The sequence below is a fragment of the Pinus tabuliformis genome, chromosome 3_2, assembly GCF_031772625.1.
Source record: "Pinus tabuliformis cultivar Carrire ecotype Pingquan chromosome 3_2, CPIR1, whole genome shotgun sequence".
Classification (NCBI taxonomy): Eukaryota; Viridiplantae; Streptophyta; class Pinopsida; order Pinales; family Pinaceae; genus Pinus; species Pinus tabuliformis.
Genome location: NC_142302.1, coordinates 742183510 through 742194105, shown reverse-complemented (window position 1 = coordinate 742194105; position 10596 = coordinate 742183510). Strand labels below are relative to the sequence as shown.

Below are 10596 nucleotides of genomic sequence, written 5' to 3'. Positions count from 1 at the left end.
TTAGATCCCTAAGCACCACATTGACATGTTCTTCTCCATGTCACAGATCCCTAGGTATATCTATTACCTTTTCCACAAGAATCTTTGGTTACAAATCCCTAGCCACCACACATTCGTCAACGTCAAACATATCAACACGCCATCTTTAATTTCCTCTCACCTGAAGTCCTCATTGAATGCCACACTAACATCAACTTCCACATTAATTTGTAGTCGTTGTCACCCAACCTTGCACTCCACATCATTTCTCTTCAAAAAATTCCCTTTAGTTACCGATATGAAGGAGATCCATAATATTTCCTACACATCATGATAATTGTAGGAATTTACCTCTATGGCTTTAATGCACACCATCAGTCTTCTTCTCTAGACAAGTGTTCTCTGTGACAAGCTTCTTCCCACCATCTCCTATGGACATCAATTTTTCCCTCGATGATTTTTCATAGCTTCAATTAGTGATCTTGAGACTTTTACTTTATTGTTCTCTTGAAATGTTCAATTCACTATAAAAGTCTCATATCATTTACTGTTTTAATGGATGTGGAAGTAATGCTTCCATGTGTTTTAGGCTGTGAGTTGTCATTACGAGTTTCTAATGTCAATCTAGAAAATAGTGTTTCCTATGTCATGTCCCATCTTAGATTTAGTTTTTTACTATCTAAATTTATCGAGTTCAGAAATTTATGTCTTATATATATATATATATATATATATATATATATATATATATATATATATATATATGTAATTTTTTTATGTCATCAATAATAGAAGTGATTTATGTGTTGTGTGTGAATAATCCACACTATCTATGTTTTTTTATTATGATATCAGAGCAAGTGAGGGCTGAGATCTTGAATTTGTGTGGAGTGATCAATTAAACAACATGTGCATGGTTCACTGTGTTGAGACCTGATTTTGGAACAATCATTCATTGGATAAGCGCTAAATATGAACGTTGTGAGGAGTTGATGTAATGGTGTAGAGATGTCACTGTTTAAACTCATCACCAACTTCTAAGCTACCATGGAGAGAATTGGGTGCCTAGAGTCATCATCTTAAAATAAACTACCAATTGCACCGAAACGTATAAAGAAACGCCGAAAGAAGATGCAAATGTGGAAAATTGCATACTATTAAAACTTTGATATTGTTCATCTTATCAAGCTCTTGTAATAAGGACATTATCCCATAGTCCATTATGGTCAACTCTGTCAACCGATTCAACAATTTATAGGAACCATATTTCTACAGTACAGAGGCCCCTTTTCACTTATAGTAATGAATGGATGTTTGACTAGAAATAGTAACTTCTCATTACCCTCCATTTCCTTCTGCTCATCTTTACGAGAAGAGTACCATGCAACCATCATCTATTAACACAAGATAAAAGAGTTACATGGTCACTAAAGAATCCAGACTACAGTGAGCAGACCGAGGTATTCCTATGCATATGATGCAACATCTCAAGAGAATTACATCGGGCTGATCCTCCATATCACATCTGGGAGGAAATGCTGACATAAAAAGAGCTAAGTTTGAATAAAATACATGAATGTGACCCTTAGACACACAGTTAAGGTACTTAAAAAAAAAAAAAAACTAGCCAACTTAAATATACTTAACAAATATTTTCGCCTATTTATGGATCTTCAGGTTGGTGAGAACGTTGTTGTTTACTAGATCAACTAAATGATCCAAGAGGTACTGAAATGGCCCAACTTCAGTAACGAGGCACTGAATGAAATAACTCAAGATAACCAACATTGCAAGCCTTCCATTCTTGACCTCTTTCAGCTTCAAATATTTCATGGACTTCTCGTCCTTAAATAATCCCAGAGGATTGAATAAGGGACCTCTGGGGTAAGCGAGATTACCTGAATCTCCCAATTACTTCTCAAATCCGAAGAAATATTGTTTTGCAATCGATTGGGGGTTTTTATAATCTTTTAATATTCTCTGTTCTACAAATCCCATCAGGGCCATATCTAGCACAAAAAGAGTGAAAGAGTCAGCCAGTAGTTATATGTCCTTGCTCGAAGAATGACTCTAGTTCGGAACCATGGAAGTGCGGTCTCTTGTGGGATTAGGCCAAGATTACCTAAGATTTCAAGAGAAATGGTTCGAACTGCACCCATGATTGTGAATCACCTGTTGATGATTTCTCCATAAGTGAGCCAACCTGGTTCGATAAAACCTCCAGGTCCTTTAGAAGCCCAATGGATCAAATCCAAAGTCACTAGGTAGGATGAAATTACCCAAAAATATTCGAATAATTGGAAGAAGAATCACCATTCCATATAACTCTTTGAGAATTTCATTGGTGTCCTACTTCTATAACTTTGAAGTTTCTATGGATAATAAGGTGAGGAAGAGGACATTAAACAAATTGTGTGAATTTTCTAACCTTAACCCTTATAGGTAGCATGGGATCTCCATCATGAATATATAAATTAGTTAAAATCATGGGTAAACAACAACAAAAGCTGTCAAATTTGGAATCCTATTCAGACTACAAATTAGTTAAAAGCATTGGTAAACAACAATAAAAGTTGTCGAAATTGGCATCCTTTTCAGATAAGATACATTCACTACAGTATATTAGTAAACAATGATCCACAACCATTACAAAAATTATCCCATACCAAGCCAAGATGGTCACCAAATACCCCAAAATCAACCCATCCTGAATTAAACAAGCAATCAAGACCTTACCTTCACTATATCATTTAAGTGAATTTACGACATTCACTTTTTATGAGGTAGGTAGTCCTACATAAGGGAAAATTCATAGAAAGGGATGGAAAGAAAATCAACCCTTTTGTCCCCACCCTAGTAAACTTCAACCAAGTTTAAGATAAACAACATGAACATGGGAATTCCATTAGTGGCATGGTAACCAAATAAGAAAAATCATATTTGTAGGTAAAAAAAGGAAGAAGCAATGGATATGTTGAAGTGGAAACAAAAGGGTTGGTAAAATGCATGATTAGGTAAGGATGAGAAGTCCATGAAAGATTTGAAGTTGAAAGAGGTCAAGAATGGAAGGCTTGCAATGTTGGCTATCTTGGTTTATTTCATTTAGGGCCTTGTTACTAGAGTTGGGGCATTTCAGAACCTCTTGTATCATTTGGCTGATCCAGTAAATAATAACGTTCTCACCAACCTGAAGATCCACAACTAGGCCAAAAATATAGAAGGAATTACACTCTAAAATTTACATTGGCTTTGATTGGTTCATGTTTTGAATATATTGTATGATGAACCTTCTGTATCTGTAAAATTGCAATGTAAAAATGGAAGGATATGCATGGATATTTTTCAAGTACATTTAAGTTGGCTACTTTGTTTTGTTTATTTGAATACCTTTACTCTATGTCTAAGGGTCATATTCATGTTGAAAAATCTCACTTTTGAAGATTTCTATGAATATATGATCCTGAAAAAACTTTTGAAGCTCATGATGATCCTAATGAAAATTGATGATAATCTGATAATGTATCAAGCATTCAATGGGGTTACAACCAAATTAATTATGAATATGTTTTTGAATTCAAAGAGTTATCTTTTTTTTTTAAATAATGTTGGAAATTTTAAAAAAGATTGTTCTTCAACAACCCCACAAGCGGAAAATTTGTTGAGCCTATTCGAAGAAAATAAAAACAGCATTGTGTCAAGAAAAAGGAGAGATCATTAAGCTACAAAAATTTCCTTGAAGATATTATCTTGTTGAATTTGATAGTCTCCTATTTATGATTTATATGATTAAGGTGAAGATTCATCGACAACCACCCAAGAAAAGAAACTTGATAATAAAGTTGATGAAGAGACTCCAAACTATGACTCATATTTAGAATAGGATTCCATCTATGACTCATATGATTTAGATGAGGATTTTAGGGCATTTCTTGAAATAGTCTCACTCACGAAAGAAACAGAAGTGTAGGTCATTGGGTTATCTAAGGATAAGAATGTGGCATGTACAAGTGAAACCTCGAAGAAGCATATGGTTGTTGTTTCTGTAAATTCCTCTATGGTTAGACATGGCACTTCAGACATAGCAGTAGTTCCAAAAACTAGAAATTTTGGTATTAACCAACTTCCAAAGGAAATGCATGACATGAAAATAAAAGACAATAAAGGAAATAATCCAAATGACAAGGAAATAGAGGCTATAGTTGTCAATGGCAATGGCACAAAGACTGGCCACATAATTTCAACAAAAATAGGTGGTCAAAATGGGCAGCCAAACTAGACCATCAGATACAGGGAAAACCATATTGTGGGCACTGGGTCATCTAGTATTGTCTTCCAATGCCAATGGCACAAAGACTGGCCACATTATTTCAACAACAATAAGTGGTCAAAATGGGCAGCCAAAACATACCATCAAATATAGGGCAGAACATATTGTGGGAAGTGGGTCATTTGGTATTATCTTCGAGGCCACATGCTTAGAAATTGGAGAGGTCGTTGCCATAAAAATGTTGCTGCAACATAAGATATAAAAAATAGAGAACTTCAAATTATGCGCATGTTTGGCCATCCTAATATTGTTGGGTTGTGTTATATTCTTTCCACGTAGTTAATAGGGGGTTTGAAGGGCACCCGTGACCCCACCTATGGTTAGGTTGGGCGGACCCACCTATGGTTTTGTGCATGATTTTCGCACATGTTTTTTGGACGCGATGGTTTTCGATCCATGGTATTGGACGGGATGGTTTTCGGTCCATGGTATTGGATGCTTCGGCATGTATAAATATGTATTGTAACATTGAAAGGAACATAATGAAAAATCAAGCTGGTAGTCCCGGTTTTGGGATCCAGGGAAAAATCTTTGTGCATATGTGTTTTATGGGTTATGCTCTCGCATTGTTTACTTTATTTGTTTAAGAATTCGTATGCAGGTAATTTATGTACAGGGTTAAAACCTACATTTGGTATCAGAGCTGTTTTGGCTTCAAGGGGACGCCTTTGTTGCTGAGGGGTTTCGCTCGGGCCTGTGGTAGACCCTGTTTAGTGGGAGATCTGTGAGATCGATTCTGGTGGTGAAAGAAGATGGCGAGCAGTGGAAAGATAGAGATTGAGAAGTTCAATGGTCAGAATTTTGAGTTGTGGAAACTCAAGATGGAGGATCTGTTGGTGGATAAATATCAGTGGATCGCGGTAGATCCGGGTACTAAACCATTGGGAGTGACCGATGAAGAATGGAAGAAGTTGGATCGGAAGGCAAAGAGCACAATACGATTGTGTGTCTCGGATTCAATATTGCTGAATGTATCAGGGGAAGCTACGACAAAGGCTTTGTGGGTCAAGTTAGGGACTTTGTACCAATCTAAGTCTCTGGTGAATAAACTATTCCTGCGGAAAAAGCTGTATAACCTGAGGATGAAAGATGGAGACTCAATGACAGAGCATCTGAATGCGTTTAATATTGTGGTAAGTCAGTTATTATCTGTTGATATTAAAATTTCAGATGAAGATAAGTGCATCAGTCTGTTGTGTTCTCTACCAGATTCGTGGGATAGTCTGGTTATTGCAATAGGTAGCAATGCAACTGCTTTGCAGTTTGATGAAATAGTCTCAGCCTTGCTGACGGAGGAGATGAGACGGAAAAATATGGACAACCAGAATGGTGATGCCTTGTCTGTACGAGGACGGTCCCAGAACAGAAACAAAAATAAGTCATCGAGTGGGAGATATAAATCTAGAGGGAGATCTAAATCTCCAGGAAAACCTACAAAGGTGGTGTGCTGGAAATGCCGAATGGAAGGGCACTTCAGAAGGGATTGTAAATCTAAAGATCCTGATAAAGGAAATGGATCTGATGATGCTCCTTCTGCAGAGGCGAAAACCACCTCAGATGAAGGTGGGGATGTGTACTTGGCTTCTTCAAGTACACATGTAGATCATGAGGCATGGTTGATTGACTCAGGTGCATCCTTTCACTTCACTCCCCATAGAGAGTGGTTCTGCGAGTATGAGAAATACGATGGTGGTGATGTCTTCTTATGAGATGATAGGAAGGATAGAATCATTGGTCGGGGAAAAGTAAAGTTGAAGTTGCAAGGTGGAAGGGTTAGAACACTTCCGGGTGTTCTACATATTCCTGCATTGGCCAGAAATCTGATTTCTGTAAGCAAGTTGGATGATGCAGGTGTAAAGACGGTGTTCGAGAAAGATACCTGCAAGATGGTTCGAGGAGCACTGATATTAATGCGGGGAGTTCGGATTGGAACTCTATACAAGCTGCAAGGTAGCACTGTTGTTGATGGGTGCAATAGTTCTATGGTTCCTGAAAATGGAGTAGAGAATCTAGTGGTCTCTCGAGAGAATACCATGTTGTGGCATCAAAGGCTTGGACATATTGGAGAGAAGGGCCTTTGAATACTTCATGGTAAAGGTATGGTAGAAGGTATGAATAATAGCTCTCTGGATTTTGATTTCTATGAAAATTGTGTATATGGGAAGCAGAATCGGGTGAGTTTTCCCTCTGGTGGTAAGAGGACGAAATAGATATTAGAGCTTGTGCACAGTGATGTTTTTGGACCTGTGAAGGTTCCATCACTGGGTAAGTCTGTGTACATGACTTCTCAAGGAATACATGGATATATTTTCTTAAGAAGAAATCTGAAGTCTTTGACAGGTATAAAGAATTTAAGGCTCTGGTGGAAAATCAGATAGAGAAGAAGATAAAGGTGCTGAGGACAGATAATGGTGGAGAACTTTGCAGCAAGGAATTTGAAGAATTTTCTAAGAAGTGTGGTATAGCATGGCAGAAGACTACTCCATATACACCTCAGCAAAATGGAGTCGCAGAAAGAATGAACAAGACGTTGATGGAAAGGGCAAGAAGCATGCTCAGTGGTGTCGGGTTAGGACAGGAATTCTGGGCAGAGGCGGTGGATACTGCATGTTACCTGATCAATAGATCACCTTCATCAGCATTGGAGGATAAGACTCCACAAGAAGTATGGACTGGTAAGAAACCCTCTCTTTCACATCTAAGGGTATTTGGATGTGATGCATATGTACATGTTCCAAAGGAGAAACAAACCAAGTTGGATAGTAAATCTGAAAAGTGCATCTTTATTGGGTATAAGGATGGTTTAAAGGGTTATAAGCTTTGGAACCCAGTCACACGGAAGGTTATGTACAGCCGAGATGTGTTGTTCAGAGAGGTAAAAGATGTTATTCAACATGAAGTCCAACCAAAGGAACCTGAGAAGATAGAGTTTGAGCCAAAGGAGGAAGAATCAGACTCTGCAACAGAGGAGGAATCAGAAGATGAAGAGCCACAAACTCCGGCTGTGAGAAGATCAGTTCGAGAAAGAAGGCAGCTAGAAAGGTATAGTCCATCTGCTTTGAGTTCAAATTTTTCTTTGTCTGTTACTGATAATGATCCCAGAACTGTGAAGGAAGCAGTGGATTCAGAGGATGGAAAACTCTGGAAAGAGGCCATGGTCGATGAAATGGCATCTTTGCACAAAAATGAGGCTTGGGATCTGGTGGAGTTGCCGGCTAGAAGGAAACCCATTGGCATCAAATGGGTATTCAAGAAGAAGACAAATGCAGAAGGAAATGTGGAGAAATACAAAGCTCGGTTGGTAGCAAAAGGTTATTCCCAGGTGCCGGGAATTGATTTTGGTGATATTTTTTCTCCTGTTGCCAAGGTAACTTCTATTAGATTACTTTTATCTGTTGCTGCTGCTTTTGATTTTGAGGTAGAACAGATGGATGTGAAGACAACATTTCTTCACAGGGATTTGGAAGAAGAAATCTACATGAAGCAACCTGAAGGCTTTGCGGTGAAGGGTAAGAAAGAATTGGTATGCAAGTTAAAGAAGTCTCTGTATGGGTTAAAACAGTCACCAAGGATGTGGTATCAGAAATTTGACACATTTATACGGGGACTTGGCTTCACCAGAAGCAAAGCAGATCATTGTGTGTATTTTAAATTAATTGGTGACTGTATTATTTATCTGGTCTTGTATGTGGATGATATGTTGCTGGTTGGAAATGACAAAGAAATTATCCAGGATTTGAAGACCCAATTGTCCTCCAAATTCGACATGAAAGATCTTGGTGATGCAAACTATATTTCGGGCATGGAAATTAAAAGAGATCGGTCAAAGAGGAAGCTTTGGTTAAACCAGAGGAAGTATGTCAAGACAATACTCCAGAGGTTTAATATGCAGGATAGTAAACCGGTGAAGGTTCCTATTCCTGTAGGTGTGAGGTTATCTGCTGAATAGTGTCCCAAGACACAAGAAGAGGAAGAGGACATGTCTCGTGTTCCATATGCAAGTGCAGTGGGTAGCCTGATGTATGCAATGGTCTGTACTAGACCAGACATTGCACATGCAGTGGGAGTATTGAGCAAGTTTATGTCAAAACCTGGGAAGGAGCACTAGACAGCAGTGAAGCGGGTTTTCAGGTATTTGCGTGGCACTAGTGATTATGGTTTGTGCTACCAAGGAAGACCAGGATTGGACAGAGTGTTGGATATTCATGGCTTTGTTGATGAAGACTGGGCTGGAGATTTGTATTAGAGAAGATCTACAAGTGGGTATGTGTTTAACCTATTTGGAGGTGCAGTCAGTTGGATGAGTAAGAAACAATCTGTAGTGGCACTATCAACTACAGAGGCAGAATACATGGCAGCCACTCATGCAAGCAAGGAAGCAGTTTGGTTGCAGAGATTATGTTCAAGTATGGGGTTAGTACAGGGATCTATAAGAATAGACTGTGACAGCCAAAGTGCAATTTTCTTGGCAAAGAACCCTGCTTATCATTCAAAGACAAAGCACATTGATGTTCAGTATCACTTTGTGAGGGATATGATAGAAGACAGAAAGGTGTTGCTGGTAAAGGTGGACACTTTGAAGAATACTGCAGATGCATTGGAAAAATCTGTGAGCTCTGAGAAGTTCTCTTGGTGTAGAGAAGCAATGGGAATCTCAGGGCTGAAAAAATGACTAAGCTCTCTTGTGGCCCCCTGTGGAAAGAAAACAACAAGTGGGAGATTGTTGGGTTGTGTTATATTTCCACGTAGTTAATAGGGGGTTTGAAGGGCACCCGTAACCCCACTTTATGAGGTCCGGGGCAGCGCCCCGGAAAATTTTGGTTTTGGACCATATGTTAGGTTGGGCGGACCCACCTATGGTTTTGTGCATGATTTTCGCACATGTTTTTTGGACGCGATGGTTTTCGGTCCATGGTATTGGACGCGATGGTTTTCGGTCCATGGTATTGGATGCTTCGGCATGTATAAATATGTATTGTAACATTGAAAGGAACATAATGAAAAATCAAGCTGGTAGTCCCGGTTTTTGGGATCCAGGGAAAAATCTCTGTGCATATGTGTTTTATGGGTTATGCTCTCGCATTGTTTACTTTCTTTGTTTAAGAATTCGTATGCAGGTAATTTCTGTACATGGTTAAAACCTACAAATATTGTTCAACACAAACATTGTTTCTTTTCAACTACCGACAAAGATGAATTATACCTCAACCTTGTATTGGAGTACGTACCTGAAACAATGTATCAAGTTACAATACATTATAGTAGGATGAACCAACGTATGCCATTGATATATATCATATTCTACACCTAAAAAATAAATTTCATTATTTGGCTTACATCCATGGTGTTGTTGGTGTTTCTCATCGTTATATAAAACGTCAAAATTTATTGGTTGACCCGATACTCATGAGCTTAAGCTTTATCACTTTGTCACTGTCAAGAACTTGGTGAAAGGGGAGCCCAATATATCATATATATGTTCACATTATTACAAAGCTCTAGAACTTATTTTGGGAGCTACATAGTATACTACGACAATAGATATATGGTCATTGGATTGTGTCTTATCAGAATTTCTCCTTGCACTTCCCTTGTTACGACAATAGATATATTGTCATTGGATTGCATCTTAACATAATTTCTCCTTGGACTGCCCCTGTTTCCTAGAGAAATTGGCATTGACTAGTTGGTGGAGATCATCAAGGTTCCAGGGACTCCAAATCGAGAGGATATTAAGTGCATGAATCCAAATTATAGAGACTTTAAATTCCCTCAAATTAAATCACATCCATGACAGAAGGTATTTCACAAACACACACCTCCAGAAACGGTGGATCTTGTATCAAGACTTATCTAGTATTCTCAAAACCTACATTGTACTTCTTTGGAGGCTTGTGAACACCCTTTCTTTGATGCACTGTGTGATCCTAATACGCAATTACAAAATTTTCATCCTTTGTCACTTCTCTTTGTCTTTACACCCCAAGAGTTGCAGGAGCCTCACCAAAATTATTTGAGTGACTTGTACCTGAGAAATATGCCAAAACAACTTTAAGAAATGATTTATCTACTCTATAAACATTGAGACCACTACACACCATAAAAAATAAAACATAACAAAAGGCCAGGCAAACCTCGTACTTTTGAAAATATGGTTCTCCAAAATTCCTCTGGGCATAAAGGCATAAACCAACACTCTTCCCTCATCCTCACTACAATAACCAACAAACATTTCATATCCTTTCAATATATGCTTTATGGAGTTAAAAAAGTATGAAACCCACTTAATC

At 38.3% G+C, this 10596-nt stretch overlaps 2 pseudogenes; one reads left to right on the top strand and one right to left on the bottom strand.

Annotated features, from left to right (window-relative positions):
* Positions 1-1638: 1638 nt before the first annotated feature.
* Positions 1639-2295, bottom strand: LOC149182727 (chlorophyll a-b binding protein 8, chloroplastic pseudogene; annotated as a pseudogene).
* A 1943-nt stretch (positions 2296-4238) lies between these two features.
* On the top strand, positions 4239-10100 carry LOC149182726 (shaggy-related protein kinase epsilon pseudogene; annotated as a pseudogene).
* The last annotated feature ends 496 nt before the right edge of the window (positions 10101-10596 follow it).